Source organism: Marmota monax, unplaced genomic scaffold (assembly GCF_021218885.2).
Source record: "Marmota monax isolate L192 unplaced genomic scaffold, Marmota_monax_Labrador192_F-V1.1 WCK01_AAM20220418_F8-fsc00335, whole genome shotgun sequence".
Taxonomy (NCBI): domain Eukaryota; kingdom Metazoa; phylum Chordata; class Mammalia; order Rodentia; family Sciuridae; genus Marmota; species Marmota monax.
Genome location: NW_026692368.1, coordinates 83814 through 101326, shown reverse-complemented (window position 1 = coordinate 101326; position 17513 = coordinate 83814). Strand labels below are relative to the sequence as shown.

Sequence of the window (17513 nt, the reverse complement as noted above, 5' to 3'; positions counted from 1 at the left end):
GAACCCTGAAGCTCTCTAGCACTGAAATACAACCTCAGTCCTTTTAATAATTTTATTTTGAGGTAGGATCAGTTGCCTGAGCTGCTGGACACAATGGCACAGAACTAAAATCCCAGCAACTCAGGAGGCTGAGGCAAGAGGATCGTAAGTTCAAGGCCAGCTGCAACAATTTAGGGAGACCCTGCCTCAAAAAATAAAAAGGGCTGGGAATGTGACTCAGTGGTAGTGCACCCCTGGGTTCCATCCCCAGCACCATAAATAAACAAATAAATTGCAGTTGCTGTACCCAGGCCACTGGCGATGTCAGAGAAGGAGATGCTGGAGAGTGACCGAGTGACCTCAGAATCTGGTCCCCTGTTCAGTCCGGAAGTAGAGGGCTAAACAGGGGTCTGTGGTCTGGGAAGTGGAACGCTGCCGGGAAGCCAGGTGGTGGGGAGAGGAGCTAGTGAGATGGGTATGAGTTTCCTTCCCTGGGAGGCCTGTCCAGCAAAGGTGGTGAGCAGCAGGGTGGAGGGGAAGACGCTGGAGGAGGGAAGCCCCCACACCTGCACCTTGCAACAACAGGGAAGCTCTGTGCTCTCCAGCAGGGAGCAGAGGAGCCACCTCCAATGCCCCCCTGGAGAAGACTGCTCTGAGCCTCAGGTGGTGATTCGGAGTTGAGGGTGAGGAAAAAGTATGGAGGCCTTGCAGATGGTGAACCAACCTGGTGTAAGGCTCACCCTGAAATGGGTGATGTAAATGAACAGATTCTGCAACAGGCAGAATCCTGGGTGTTGACCATCATCAGAGGGTCAGGGTGACCTTGGGCTTGGGCCAATTTGTTTTCTCCCACCTTGACATCGCTCCTCAGAACTAACTGCCTGGTGTCTCCTTAGGCAACCCTTCCCACCAGACCCTCTCAATTACTAACTCCCTGTACTTGGAATCAGAGTTGAAGCATATGTCCCTGTGCCTGGGTATCAGTCAGCTGAAGCACATGGATCTTTATGGCATCAAAATTTAAATCCAGGTGTGGTAGCAAACACCTCTAATCCTAGTGGCTCAGGAGGCTGAGGCAGGAGGATCAAAAGTTCCAAACCAGCCCCAGTGAATTAGATCCTCAGCAACTTGGCAAGAGCCTGTCTCAAAATAAAAAAAGGAAGTGGACTGGGGATGTAGGTCTGTGTTAGAGCACCTCTGGTTCAATTCCCAGTCCCCCTTCCTCCAAAATACTCCAGCTGAAGTCCTGTGCCCCTCCAAGTTCTACAGAAAGTTGTAGCTACTCTGCAGACCTTGGAATTGCGGGACTGTGAGGTCATGAACTCGCAGCTCCATGCCACCCTCCTTCCCTGAACCGATGCTCCCAGCTCACCATGTTCAGCTTCTATGGTGCCTCCCCACATCAGTCCTGGAGAACCACCTGCTGCACTCTGCCAGGCTGATCCAGTTAAGCCTAGAGCATGTGCGCCACCCCTCTGGAGACCAATCCATATCCTACTCTCTACGTTGGAGGCTTGTCCAGCTTTGTGCTAAGCTGATGGGGATACTGAGGGACATTAGGCCTGTGCCCTCTCTTGTGCTTACTGGACAGACAGGTACCTTTTAACCTGGTGCAACTGGATGTTTCATGGCCCAGGTACCTGTCAAGAAGCAGCTGTGCCGCTACTGTGTGCATTCCCAGTCGGGTGCATAGGAAAAGCTTTCCTCTGGGCACTTAGAAATGAAACTTAGCATGTAGCTGCAAATGCAGAGGACACAGAACCCTGGCTTCAGGGTAGCTTGGAAAAGACTGAGGTGAAGGTTTCCCCCCTTCCTGTAGTAGTGAATAGGACTTGGGCTTCCTGCAGGTAGGTAAACACACTAACTCTGAGCTGCATTCATAGCTCAGCAAGTTAGCCAGGCCTTCAGCAACTTAGTGAGAACCTGTCGGAAAATTAAAAAAAAAAAAAATTGAGGGCTAAGGATATGGCTCAGTGGTAGAACACCCCTGGGTTTCATCCCTAGTACCAAAAATTTGTTTAAAAATAAAAGGGCTGGGGATACAGATCAGTAGTAGAGAGCCTCTGGGTTCATTCGCATGGACCACAAAAATGAATGAAAGATGAATAAATGGACTGGGCATGGTGACACATGACTGTAATCCCAGCAGCTCAGGAAGCTGAGGCAGGAGGATTCAAAATTCAGCTCCAGCCGCAGCAATTCAATGAGGCCCTAACCAATTTAGCAACACCTTGTCTCAAAATAAAAAAATACAGAGGGCTAGAGATGTGGCTCAGTGATTAACCATCCTTGGGTTCAGTCCCCAATACCAAAAAGGAATTAAAAAATAAAGTTTTAAGGAAAATTAGTGTTCAGCAGCCAGAAGAGGATGGATTTGAGGAGCCCAAGACTGTTTACGTGCAGTGATCTCAAGATAAACTTTTCCAAGTAGTAGATTTCACACGCCACCTGCTGGTAGCTCAGAACTTGTGGCATGAGCTTTTATAAGCATAACTACCATTGACTATTTTTGAGTGGTATTTTTCAAAACCCAGTACTGTAAAATGATGTTTGAGTATAAATATTTGTGCTGTGATTTTTTAAATATTGTGCACATTAATTGATTTCAAAACTGTAAGGGAAATTTAGTACTGGGTTAGCTTTTGTTATTGTAACCAAAATGCCTGACATAAAGAAATTAAAATAGAGAGCTGGGCAGGGTGGCACACACCTGTAATCCCAGCGGATCAGGAGGCTAAGACAGGAGGATCGCTACTTCAAAGCCAGCCTCAGTAAAAGTGAGGCACTAAGAAACTCAGTGATACTCTGTCTCTAAAATACAAAATAGGGCTGTGGATGAACCCCACCACCAAAGAAAAAAAATTAAATGGGCATTAAAGTGCTATAAACCCAGGAGGTTGAGGTAGGAGGATCACAAGTTCCAGCCCAGCTTGGAACCTTAGTGAAATACTGTCTCAAAATTTAAAAAAAACAAAATAAAAATGGACCGGGGAGTAGCTCAATGGTAGATGAACCCCTGGGTTCAATCTTCAGTACAAGGAAAAAAAGGCAGAAGATTTCTTTTGGCTCACAGGTGGAGAGCCTCAGCCAGGGTTAGTCAGCTCCACTATTCTGGACCCTGAGTGAGGCCATGGTGTATACAGGTGTGTGGAGAATGGAGAAGAGAGACTAGGCAACAAGAGGAATGGCAGCAAAAAATGATATTCCACTGTGGTCTGCCAGTGAAGAAAATGAAGATACCAGTTTACCAGGAAACTCCATAATATTCTCTAGCCTGGATATCTTACCATGTTTAAAGACAGGTGAAGGTATTTTTTATTTAGAAACTCTTATGATAAAATTATACCTAAATTGAATTTATATCTATGTTGGGGTATAAAGTGATGTTGATGATTTATAAATAATTAAATCAAGATAATTAACATCTGTCACCTTGTGTGAAGGTATTTCAAAGTGTATAAATACTCACTCCTCTTATTGTGACATAGTGGTTAAGAGCCTTGCTTTGATAATCTAACAGCTCTACGTGTGCTCTCCAGCTCTGTCAGTTATGAGTTGTGTGATTTTGGGCCAGAGTAGTAATTAAGCATTTGTTTTCACATTTGTAAAGCCACAATTATACCCCACTCTCCTTCTTAAGGTTCTTGTGTGGAAGAAATGAGAAAATGTACATAGAAGTACCATGGAAGCTCAATAAATGTCAGCTACCATTATTTTCTCTTTAGGTTTCTATAAGTAATCTGATTCTTTTACATTTCACACAAAGGGGGTGGCTGAGGAAATCCAAGGCCTGGGGCAACGAAAAGAGCTATTTACATCCCTGTAGTTTTTAATGATGTTAAGAACTATAATACAAATTCTTATAAAATACATTTTAGCTCAAAGCCAAGGGAGGTGTGATTCAGAATGTTGAAAAGTGTATGGCTCTTGGACTTGAATAAAGTCTAAGTGACCACAGATTCAGAGGAGACATGAGTCCTTAAAATGGATTGTTTACAAAAAGTATACATTACAAAATACATATATATATATATATATATATATATATATATATATATATATACTCATACACGCACACACATATATACATTATATATATAAAATCAGGTATAAAATGGTCATGCAAACAATATTCAGTACTAGTGAATATAATGTGCATATACTAATATAGACATTTATGCTATTTTTGTTCATATTGTATTCTATTTTAAACACATTAGTCAAAACACAGAAGAGGAAATTTCTAAACATAAAACAGACACTTATTGGAATAATAAGTGAAATATTTAACTCACAGTATGACACATTCATCAAGCCCATGGGTAAGCACACATTTTTTTTTTTGGTAATAAGATAGTAAATCCTTTAGGCTTTGCAGGCCAGCAGGTCTCTGTCCCAGCTACTCAACTCTGGTGTTGTAGTAGGAAAGCAATTACAGACAACTTATAAAATAAATGAGAATGATTATGTTACAATACAATCTTATTTACATTGGCTTGTGAGCCTAAGGCAGGAGGATCTCATGATCCTCAAAGCCAGCTTCAGCAAAAGCAAAGTGCTAAGCAACTCACTGAGACCCTGACTTTAAACAAAATACAAAATAGGGCTGGGGATGTGGCTCAGTAGTCCAGTGCCCCTACATTTAATCCCCAGTGTCCCCTGCTGGAAAAAAACAACAAGTGGCAGGCCAGATTTGGCCTGTGTGTTTTGTATTATAGTTATTTAAATATTTTATATTTAAATAATATATATTACATTATACTATATATAAATACTTTATATTTAAATAATGTACATATATTATTTATAAATATTATATACATTATATAAATGGAGAGAGTCATTCATTACATTCAGGATGTTTTGGTCAAATGTGAAAGAAAAAACTAACATGATTCACTGAACTCTTCAGAAGCAAGCTAACAAGCTTAAGTAAATATGATCTCTGGACTATGTAACCATTTGTGCACTGTTAACAAATGAAGACAATTGTGTGAATATAGGGGTACATTTTATACATGTAACATGTTACAAATATTTAATGTTTAAATCTTACATATATTATGAAAAGCTTCAAACATATAGTTTGGGCTCTTTCCTTCCACAGCTACAGGAGCAGCCAGGAGGATGCTCAGGCTTCAGAAGAGATGTCTCTAGTGTCCTCCACTATGGCAAAAGAAGTTTGGTTGGACCCCAATGAGACCAATGAAATCTCCAATGGCAACTCTCATCAGCAGATATGGAAGCTGATCAAAGATGGGCTGACCATCCACAAACCAGTGACTGTCTAATTTGGGGTTCCATGCCAGAAAAATACGTGGCTTGCCAGAGGCATAAGCATGTTTTAAGCAGAAGAGTACAGCTATTGCTCCAATGCAGGAGGAGGTCACCTGGGTGCAGAGGATACGGATGCTGTTTAGGCTGCTCAGAGATACCGTGAATCTAAGATTGACCACCACATGTATCACAGCCTCTACCTGAAGGCCAAGGGCAATGTGTTCAAAAACAAGTAGATTCTCATGGAACATATCCACAAGCTGAAGGCAGATAAGGCAAACAAGGATCTTCTGGCTGACCAGGCTGAGACCAAGAAGGAACACAAGCTCTATGAGGAGCACTCCATGCCAAGGAGGAGGACATAAAGACTCTGTCAAAGGAGGAAGAGAACAAGAAATAAAACTCCCCTCTTATGTCTGTACATAGAGGTCTTGATGATTACAATGATACTCCTTGAAATAAAAACAAACTTTATCTATTAAAAAACTGTATTGTACCACAATTTTAGAAGTTAACAGTTTTATAAATCTTCCTTTTTTACAATAAAAGAAATACAGTTAATTTGGTCTTTGAATTGTGAGGTTTAAAGAAGCCATATTACTTGTTTTAAAACCAATAATAGATCAACATTCTCCAAATATTTCTGCTCTGTTGCACATACTTTAATTTTTTAAATCTTCAACACAGTTCTGAACTTCTTTCACCATTATATAAAATGTTCAAATTGAATTTTATTGGAAATGTATAATTTTCTTGTTGAAACCCATGTCCTGAAAGACTATGGACATATTTAAAAAGCTAAATACTGAAATGTAACTAAACCATATTATTCAGAAAGAATTCTAAGTGCATCCCAATTATGGTCACTGGTAAAAGCTGGCAAAACCAAAAATCTTAGTACAAGAATATGTAAATGTAGTTGGCAATCTTTGGCTGATATGGAAAATATTAGAAAGTAAAGCTGTTAATTGTCATTTGGAAAATAGAAGCTATGATTAACAGAGGACAACTATTTAAAAAAAAGCCAAGCTCTTTTTTACAACCATATAATTCATATGGTAAAGATTTTATTTTAAACATTGTAGTTAGAAATACTACTTCTATACTTAATCACTTAGCTCCAGTCTATAAAATAAAGTTTCTTCTGGCTAATTCTATCAGTTTGACAACTGTATATGGTTGAAGATGAACTAAAAGAGACTACTTTTTCATTATGGGAATGATAAATCAATGGACCTTTAAGTCATCACACTATCTTTATAAGTTCCAAAACACAAAATGTAGTGATGTGCATAATGAGCTCAGGAGGCTTAGAGAACATCATGGCCTGTTTGGGCCACAATATTTTCTGCACTCAGAAAGCAGTTAAATAATTTGAAGCTGAGCAAGATCTAGACATCTACTGAATTCTTTTTTTCAAGAGCACCTTGGCTCAAGGGCAAGAACTTAATGTTTCCTAACAAAAGGGACAAGTGCCTTTCTTTCTTTCTTTCTTTCTTCCTTTCTTTCTTTCTTTCTTTATTTCTTTCTTTCTTTCTTCCTCCCTTCCTTCCTTTCCTTCTTTCTTTTGGGGGGGGTACTAGGAACTGAACCCAGGTGTGCTTTACCACAGAGCTACATCCCCAGACGTTTTTATTTTGGGTTCTCCCTAAATTGTGCATACTGCCCTTGAACTTGAGATTCCGTACTTCACTGGGATTAAAAATGTGTGTCACTGTACCTGGTGTGTGTCATTTTTTTAAATAAATCAAACTTGAATGGCACTTAATTAAATGGCCAAGTTTGAGTTCATAGATGAAAAACCTTATAGATCAACTAGGAGTTCCTTTGAGTTCCTCATTAGGAGCTCTAGATCTTGGGATAGTAAAAGTAATGGAAGCTAGCTGGGTTCAAATTCTGACTGAACTACTCATAATGAGCACATTATTAAACTAAGATCAACCTGTTAGGCTATAGGATTAATACTACCTACTTCATAACACACAGTTGTTACAGAAGTAAATAAGATAAATGAAATTAAGCCCTTTGTATAATACCTGGCATGTAATAAATAGGATTTACTAAACTTCAGTGGAGTGGTTTTTAGACCTTATGATTTCTGATACCAGATTGCAGATCAAAGTTATCATGTAGGACCATATTTTCATATATCAATTGGAATTTAGCTCTACTAGTATCTAGAACTGCAGTAGAAACAAGTATCTTTTAAAATCAGTGTTTATGAACTCTTGCAACAAAAATATATTAGAAAAAAGTGAATGAAATATACTTAAAAAGCATATTCACTAAAGGCAGACCACAGTCAAAAAAAATTTAGAAAATTCCTATGAATTTCAGAAGTGTAATTTGACCCCTGTTGAGCAGTTAGTCAACAAAGAACTTTCACTGTGTTAACACACCCCTAGCTTGGCTTTGTTTCATGGAAGAATTTCCAGTCTGTTATTTTAGTGCTGTGCTATTATGCATCACATGAACTGGTTTTCCTGATTGGTTTTCTACTTGTAACATTCAATTGATAATCAACACAGATTTGTATACAAGAGTTGAGACTTTTAAAGACATTATGATGCTTTTTTTGTATATACACAGCAAAGAGGCTATTTCCAAATGATGTTATTTTGTCAACATCATGAATGAGATGCTGCCAAATTGACTGGCTTGTTAAGAAAGTCCTCATTTGGTTTCAGGATATCCTCTTGTAGGTTACAATTTGCTAAGTGTTTTTATTTTATTTTTTTTTAACATGCATGGTGTTGAATTTTATTGAATATCCTTTAACACATCCACAATACCAGTACCTTGATGTGATGCTTCCTCTTTGTCAGTGTTGTCCAATAGACCTTTCTGACATGACAGAAATGTATGGTATCTGCCCTGCACTCTCAGGTATGATAGCTACCAGCCCATGTGGTTATTGAGCTCTTGAAATAACTTGTGGGACTGAAGAACTGAAATTTGATTTTGAAGGATTTTAATTAATTTAAATAGTGATACAAGGGTTTTTGTTCCTGTAATGAATGACTAATATGAAGGTTAGCAAAAGACATTTTAATTGGTGTTCATTATAATTTTCTTTTCCTAATCGTTTTCCTTCCCTTCCTTTCTTCCCTTCCTTTCTTCTTTTCTCCATCCCACTCTTTCTCTCTCTTCCCCCTTCCTTCCTTCATTCCTTCCTTCCTTCTTTTCTTCTTCCTTCCTTTCCCTCCCTCCCTTCCTCCCTCCCTTCCTCCCTTCCTTCCTTCCTTCCTTCCTTCCTTCCTTTCTTCCTCCCCCTCTCTCCCTCTTTTCTCTCTCTCCCTTTCTCTCTCTTCCCTCCTCCTTCCTTTATTCCTTCCTTCCTCCCTCTATCCCTCCAGTCGTCCCTTTCTCTCTTTCTCAATTTCTCTCTCTTCACTCCTTCCTTCCTTCCTTCCTTCCTTCCTTCCTTCCTTCCTTCCTTCCTTCCTTCCTTCTCTCTAGCACTGGAGCTCAATCCCAGGGCCTCAGCATGCAAGGAAAGTGCTCTACCACTGAAACACATCCCAGCCTCCAGGAGAGTTTTCAATTAAAGTCTCCTGAAAGAAAGCTGGGTGCACAAATATGATAACTACAATTTTAGAAATGGGAGGTCCATGCCTTTAATCTCATTGGCTTGGGAGTGTGAGACTAGAGAATCATAAGTTCAAAGCCAGACTCAATAAATTAGTGAGATCCTGTCTCAAAAAATAAGATCTCTGAAAGTGCCTCAGTGGTTAAGCTCCCCAGGGTTCACTCCCCAGTACTAAGGGGAAGATAAAAATTTTACAAATGTGAATAACATTTTTTAAATAATACAAGTTACATAATTTTAGATTCAATTTAAATTTTTTCTCCTATTCTCAGACTTTATTGAGAGGGCATTCTGCTATTTTGTTTTCTGGAAAAACATGGTATTTGAACAAATCTGACTTTTTCAAATGTTAAAATAGAATCTACTCAGAGTTAGCTGCCAATTCCTGATAGTGTTTAATTGTAAGTTCCACAAATACAGAAAGGTTTTTTGTTTGATTTTAGTACTGGAAATTGAACCCAGAGCCTCACACATTTTAGGTTAGCACTTAACTGTGAGTTTTATTCCAGCCCAGTAAGTGTTTTAAAAGATTGTTTTGTCTCTGTTATCTAGCATAGTGACAGTATATAGTACATTGTCATTAAATGTTTAATTATTATAATTAAATATCAACAACCTAAATCTTTAAACTACACAACAGTCCTTAAATCCTACAATCCAATAGTGACATCAGCTCATGTCAGTAGCAAGATAGAGATGGGGACCAGGGCCACAGTGCAGTAATCCCTGGCTGGTAGCTGAAACCGCAGAATGCAAGCTGCATCAGCATAGGGCACTGACATGTGTATGGACACATGTTTGGAAACAGCCCAACTAGAATCAAGGTCTATTTACCCTACAGTCTTAGGTTCAGAGTTAGAAAGAATTTTCCACGTGATTTAAACCAACATTATTTCCCAGAAGGATTTCTCTTTACAGTGTACTTAAACATAGTTGCTATGGTCTGAATGTGTTCTCCCCAAATGTATATGTTGTGACAATCACCATTATGACAGCAGCAAAAGGGACAAAGAGACACACTATACTCTCAAAATGAAATTAAATAAATTATTGCTCAATTCTAATGACATATAAGTTTTCACTGGTTGGTAGTACAGGTAGAAAAAGTATGTAAAGTGATTTATAAGTCAAAACATTTCATACAAAAGGATTTTTTGGAGGGGTACTGGAAATTAAACCAAGGGACACTCAACCATTGAGCTGCATCCCCAGCCCTATTCTGAATTTTATTTAGAGACAGGGTTGCTAAGAGCTTTGCCATTGCTAAGGCTGGCTTTATACTTGAGATCCACCTGTCTCAGCCTCCCAAGCTACTGGGATTACAAGCATATATCCAAAAGGAATGGTTTTAACCAAACCCTCATAATGTCAAGAGAAAATGCATTGAAATTAAAAATATCTGAAGTACACATTTTTAAAAACCTTTATAAAAAATATAAAAAAGGTTAAAAAGTCATAAAATAAAAATTTATACAGATAAAGTTAAGGGGTTAAAAACTATCAAAAATATTAAAATCATCTAAAGTCAAAAAAGACATAATTATCTATATAATTTAAATCATAGTATTATATAAATATATTACATATTATAGAATAGCATATATAATATAAATTAAATATGATACATTTATATAACATTCTCGTTTATATTATATTCTATATGATATATTTTTTTGATTATATATACATATTCAAAATATATTAAAATGTTATGTATATTAATATATAAATATATTATGTATTCACATAATATTATATATTTGTATAATCATATATTATATATTGATATATGAATTATATAACATATTTATATAATATATTTATATATTCTTATATAAATTATATATTAATGTAAATATATATATATTTTTATTGGTTGTTCAAAACATTATAAAGCTCTTGACATATCATATTTCATACATTAGATTGAAGTTGGTTATGAACTCCCAATTTTACCCCAAATACAGATTGCAGAATCACATCGGTTACACATCCACATTTTTACATAATGCCCTATTAGTAACTGTTGTATTCTGCTACCTTTCCTATCCTCTACCATCCCCCTCCCTCCCCTCCCATCTTCTCTCTCTACCCCATCCACTGTAATTCATATCTCTCCTTGTTTATTTTCCCATTCCCCTCACAACCTCTTACATGTAATTTTGTATAACAATGAGGGTCTCCCTCCATTACCATGCAATTTCCCTTTTCTCTCCCTTTCCATCCCACCTCATGTATCTGTTTAATGTTAATCTTTTCTTCCTGCTCTTCCTCCCTGCTCTGTTCTTAGTTGCTCTCATTATATCAAAGAAGATATTTGGTATTTGTTTTTTAGGGATTGGCTAGCTTCACTAAGCATAATCTGCTCTAGTGCCATCCATTTCCCTGCAAATTCCATGATTTTGTCATTTTTTAGTGCTGCGTAATACTCCATGGTGTATAAATGCCACATTTTTTTTATCCATTCATCTATTGAAGGGCATCTGGGTTGGTTCCACAGTCTAGCAATTGTGAATTGTGCTGCTATGAACATCGATGTAGCAGTATCCCTGTAGTACGCTCTTTTAAGGTCTTCAGGGAAAAGTCCAAGAAGGGCAATATCTTGGTCAAATGGTGGTTCCATTCCCAGCTTTCCCAGGAATCTCCATACTGCTTTCCAGATTGGCCGCACCAGTTTGCAGTCCCACCAGCAATGTACAAGAGTACCCTTTTCCCCACATCCTCTCCAGCACTTGTTGTTGTTTGATTTCATAATGGCTGCCAATCTTACTGGAGTGAGATGGTATCTTAGGGTGGTTTTGATTTGCATTTCTCTGACTGCTAGAGATGGTGAGCATTTTTTCATGTACTTGTTGATTGATTGTATGTCCTCCTCTGAGAAGTGTCTGTTCAGGTCTTTGGCCCATTTGTTGATTGGGTTATTTGTTTTCTTATTGTTTAATTTTTTGAGTTCTTTGTATACTCTGGATATTAGGGCTCTATCTGAAGTGTGAGGAGTAAAAATTTATTCCCATGATGTAGGCTCCCTATTTACCTCTTTTATTGTTTCTCTTGCTGAGAGAAAACTTTTCAGTTTAAGTAAGTCCCATTTGTTGATTTTTGTTATCAGCTTTTGTGCTATGGGTGTCCTATTAAGGAATTTGGAGCCCGACCCTACAATATGTAGATCGGAGCCAACATTTCCTTCTATCAGACGCAGAGTCTCTGATTTGATATCTAGCTCCTTGATCCACTTTGAGTTAACTTTTGTGCATGGCGAGAGGAGGGGATTCAGTTTCATTTTGTTGCATATGGATTTCCAGTTTTCCCAGCACCATTTGTTGAAGATGTTATCCTCCCTCCATTGCATGCTTTTAGCTCCTTTATCAAATATAAGATAGTTGTAGCTTTGTGGATTAGTCTCTGTGTCCTCTATTCTGTACCACTGGTCCACCCTCCTGTTTTGGTACCAGTACCATGCTGTTTTTGTTACTATTGCTCTGTAATATAGTTTTAAGTCTGGTATTGCTATACCGCCTGATTCGTACTTCCTGCTTAGAATTGCTTTTGCTATTCTGGGTCTTTTATTTTTCCATGTGAATTTCATGATTGCTTTATCTATTTCTAAAAGAAATGCCATTGGGATTTTGATTGGCATTGCATTAAACCTATAGAGAACTTTTGGTAATATCCCCATTTTGATGATGTTAGTTCTGCCTATCCATGAACAGGGTATATTTTTCCATCTTCTAAGATCTTCTTCTACTTCTCTTTTTAGGGTTTTGTAGTTTTCATTATATAAATCTTTCACCTCTTTTGTTAGGTTGATTCCCAAGTATTTTTTTTTTTGAGGATATTGTGAATGGAGTGTTTTTCCTCATTTCCGTTTCAGAAGTTTTGTTGCTGATATACAGAAATGCCTTTGATTTATGCGTGTTGATTTTATATCCTGCCACTTTGCTGAATTCATTTATTAGTTCTAGTAGTTTTTTTTGTAGACCCTTTTGGGTCTTCTAGGTATAGAATCATGTCATCTGCAAATAGTGATAATTTAAGTTCTTCCTTTCCTATTTTTATGCCTTTAATTTCTTTCATCTCTCTAATTGCTCTGGCCAGTGTTTCGAGAACTATATTGAATAGAAGTGATGATAGAGGGCATCCCTGTCTTGTTCCAGATTTTAGGGGGAATGCCTTCAGTTTTTCTCCATTGAGAATGATGCTAGCCTGAGGCTTAGCATAGATAGCTTTTACAATGTCGAGGTAAATTCCTGTTATCCCTAGTTTTTCTAATGTTTTGAACATAAAGGGATGCTGTACTTTGTCGAATGCTTTTTCTGCATGTATTGAGATGATCATATGGTTCTTATTTTTAAGTCTATTGATGTGGTGAATAACATTTATTGATTTCCATATATTGAACCATCCTTGCATCCCAGGGATGAATCCTACTTGATCATGGTGCACAATTTTTTTGATGTGCCTTTGTATCCGATTTGCCAGAATTTTATTGAGGATTTTTGCATCTAGGTTCATCAGAGATATTGGTCTGTAGTTTTCTTTCTTTGAGGTGTCTTTGTCTGGTTTAGGAATCAGGGTGATGTTGGCCTCATAGAATGAATTTGGCAGAGCTCCTACTTTTTCTATTTCCTGAAATAACTTGAAAAGTATTGGTATTAATTCTTCCTTAAAGGTTTTTTAAAACTCCGCTGTATACCCATCCGGTCCTGGGCTTTTCTTGGTTGGAAGTCTTTTGATTGCTTCTTCTATTTCATCTATTGTTATTGGTCTGTTTAAGTTGTGAGTATCCTCCTGACTCAGTCTGGGAAAATCATATGACTTAAGGAATTTATCGATGTCTTCACTATCTTCTATTTTATTGGAATATAGGTTTTCAAAATAATTTCTAATTGTCTTCTGTATTTCTGTAGTGTCTGTTGTGATATTGCCTTTTTCATCCCGTATGTTAGTGATTTGAGTTCTCTCTCTTCTTCTCTTCGTTAGCATGGCTAAGGGTCTGTGGATCTTATTTATTTTTTCAAAGAACCAACTTTTAGTTTTGTTAATTTTTTCAATAGTTTCTTTTGTTTCAATTTCGTTGATTTCCACTCTGATTTTAATTATTTCTTGCCTTCTGCTACATTTGCTGTTGTTTTGCTCTTCCTTTTCTAGGGCTTTGAGATGAAGTATGAGCTCATTTATTTGTTGGTTTTTCCTTTTTTTGAGGAATGACCTCCAATCGATGAATTTCCCTCTTAAAACTGTTTTCATTGTGTCCCATAGATTCCGATATGTTGTGTCTGTATTTTCATTTATCTCTAAGAATTTTTTGATTTCTTCCTTTATGTCTTCTGTAACCCATTGATCATTCAGTAACGTATTGTTCATTTGATATATGAATTATATAATATATTTATATAATATATTTATATATTCTTATATAAATTATATATTAATGTAAATATATATAAAATATATATTATATAAATTATATATTATATATAAAAATATATGTTTTATATATATTTAATATAAATCATATATAATATATTAAATACATATATATTATATACACATATGATAAAATAATATATAAATTAAATATATAATTATTATTTTATTATATATAACATATGTATTATATATCATATAATATATTTAGATCTATATTAATTTATATAATATTACATATCCTTGTAATTAATTATATAATAATATAATTTCTATTATTAATAAGATAATAATACAATTATTATATTAGTATAATTTATATTAATATCATATATAAAATATATGGATTATATTATAATTATATATAAATGACTTATAATATATCATATAGATATGTAATTCTATAATATGTAGTATATAATATATAATACATAATATATAATATATAAATACATACTAATTTAAATTTTATATTTTAGTTATTTGGCTTTAGATGGTTATACTGCTTCTGATAGTGTTTTAGCTCTTAGCTTTATCTGTATAAATTTTTATTTTATGACACTTCCAAACTTTTTAGTACTTTTTTAATAACAAACATTTATTGGTGTCACTTATGGTAAAATAAAGTTCCTACACCAGAAGCACATGACACACTCATTAAATAGAACGTTTCTGAGGTGAACACACATCCTCACCCACATTTTTATATCCAGTTTTTTAAGGTAGCCAATTCCTCCTCTCTCTCCACCCCAAAACATGTGAGCAACTGCTAATGGAAAGCAATAAACAGCCACTTGGTCTATAGCATTTTCAACTCCAATCTAAGGTGAAGATTCCAATTAAATTAGAGACTTAAGTTCTCTCATTTTTCTCCTAATGAAAGTTCCTGAGTCAGTATTTAAAATATTACAGCACTAGCAGATCAGTGTCTTCAACTCATCTCTTTCTGCTGTATCCTCTTCACCAGTTAGGGGAGGGCCTGCACTTCCATAGAGTTTGCTGATAATTGGCTGAACAGTTTCTTCTAGTTCCTTCTTTTTAGTTTTGAAGTCTTCAATGTCAGCATCTTGGCGGCTTTCCAGCCATTCAATCTATTTTTCTACAGCTTTGTCCATGGTCTCCTTATCTTCAGAGGAAAGTTTGCCTCCCAACTTTTCTTTATCTCCAATTTGATAATTTAGAGAGTAATGTAGCTTTCCAACTCATTCCTAGTATCAATGCACTCCTTGAGTCTTTTGTCTTCTTCAGCAAACTTCTCAGTATCATTAACCATCCTTTCAATTTCTTCAGGTGTCAGGCAATTTTTGTCATTGGTAATTGTAATCTTATTTTTGTTCTCTGTACCTTTGTCTTCAGCTGTCACCCAAAGAATACCATTCACATGTATCTCAAAAGTGACTTCAATCTGGGGGACCCCACAGGAGGAATTCCAGTGAGATCAAATGTACCCAGAAGGTGGTTGTCTTTTGTCAGGGGTTATTTACCTTAATAGACCTTGATTGAAACAGTAGGTTGATTATCAGAAGCTGTAGAAAAGATCTGAGACTTCTTGGTGGGTACCACAGTGTTCCTTGGTATCAATTTGGTCATGATGCCTCCCACAGTTTCAATACCAAGTGTCAGGGGACATACATCAAGCAGTACTAGGTCACCTGTATCTTGGTCACCTGAGAGTACACCAGCCTGGACAGCAGCACCATATCCAACCACCTTATCTGGGTTTATGCCACAGTATGGCTCCTTGCCATTGAAGAACTCTTGAACAAGTTGCTGAATCTTTGGAATTTGAGTAGAGCCACCAAAAGAACAACCTAATCAATATGAGACTTCTTCAAGTCAGAATCCTCCAGTATTTTCTGAACAGGGTTCATGGTAGACTAGAACAAGTTCTTGTTTAGCTCTTCAAATTTCACCCAAGTCAGGGTTTCAGAAAAGTCTTCTCCTTCATAGAAGGACTCAATTTCAATTCTTGCCTGATGTTGAGAAGACAGGGCTCGCTTGGCCTTTTCTACTTCACACTGGAGTTTCTGCACAGCTCTGCTGTCTTTCCTAACATCTTCTTTTTGTACAGCTTGATGAAGTGTCCCATAACATGCTGGTCAACGTCTTCTCCACCCTGATGAGTATCTCTTTTAGTGGCCATGACTTCGAAGACATCAAATTGTCAATGGGGAGAAGAGACACACGGAAGGTTTCTCCACAGAGATCAAACACCACAATGTTCCTCTCTCCTTCCCTCTTATCCAGGCCATAAGCAATAGCAGCTGCTGTAGGCTCATTGATGATCCTCATAACATTCAGACCGGAAATAGTTCCAGCATCTTTGGTTGCTTGCCACTGGGCATAATAAAAATAGGCTGGTACAGTAACAACTGCATAGGTAACCTTCTTTCCCAAATAAGCCTCAGGAGTCTCTTTCATTTTAGTGAGAATCATAGCAGAGATTTCTTCTGGAGCAAATATCTTAGTTTGCCCACCTCCAATATCAACCTGAATGTATGGTTTAGGTTTCTCTTCAACACTTTGAAAGACAAGAACTTGATGTCTGGCTGCACAGAAGGGTCATTCCCAGTGCTGCCAATGAGGTGCTTGGCATTGAAGATTGTGTTCTCAGGATTGGAGGTGAGCTGATTCTTGACTGTATCGCTGGCTGATTCTTGACTGTATTCCTCTTCAGGGGCGAAGGCCACATGAAACAGCGTGATATGGTTGCCCTGATCATTGGAGATGATCTCCAGTGGCCATTCTTGAACACCCTGATGCAGCAGTAAGTGGTCCCCAGGTCGATGCCGACCACGATACCCTCATCCTTTTCTTGTCCTCATTTTCCACCATGCTGCACAGAGCAGCAGCAGAACCGTGGCCACCAGATAGAGCTTCATCTTGCCCTAGCTGTTGGCCACTTGCTTTCCTCAGCAGACAGCCAGAAGTCGCAGGCAATCCAGCAACAGGTCGCAGCTGAGAGGAGTGAGGTTACAGTTCTCTCACACTTGAGATGCCTCAACTCTGTCCGTCTGCGTTGTCTCTGCCAATGTCTCAAACTTTTTAGTATTGAAGTGCATTTTCTTTCTACAATTGTATTAATTAGCATATGTAAAAATTGACAAGTAGAATGCTAGTAAACACAGATTCACAAGCTTTTTGGCCACTATGTAAATATTAAAAAGTTAAGTGAATTGCCAATGCTTCTACACATGCTATAACAACACAAGTGGTCAAAGATGCACTAGAACATTATGTG

The 17513-nt window shown here is 37.2% G+C and overlaps 2 pseudogenes; one reads left to right on the top strand and one right to left on the bottom strand.

Moving 5' to 3' along the window:
* Positions 1 to 5106: 5106 nt before the first annotated feature.
* LOC124091429 (large ribosomal subunit protein eL19-like) lies at positions 5107 to 5656 on the top strand (annotated as a pseudogene).
* Positions 5657 to 15170: 9514 nt separating this feature from the next.
* LOC124091427 (endoplasmic reticulum chaperone BiP-like) lies at positions 15171 to 17154 on the bottom strand (annotated as a pseudogene).
* Between the last annotated feature and the right edge of the window lie 359 nt (positions 17155 to 17513).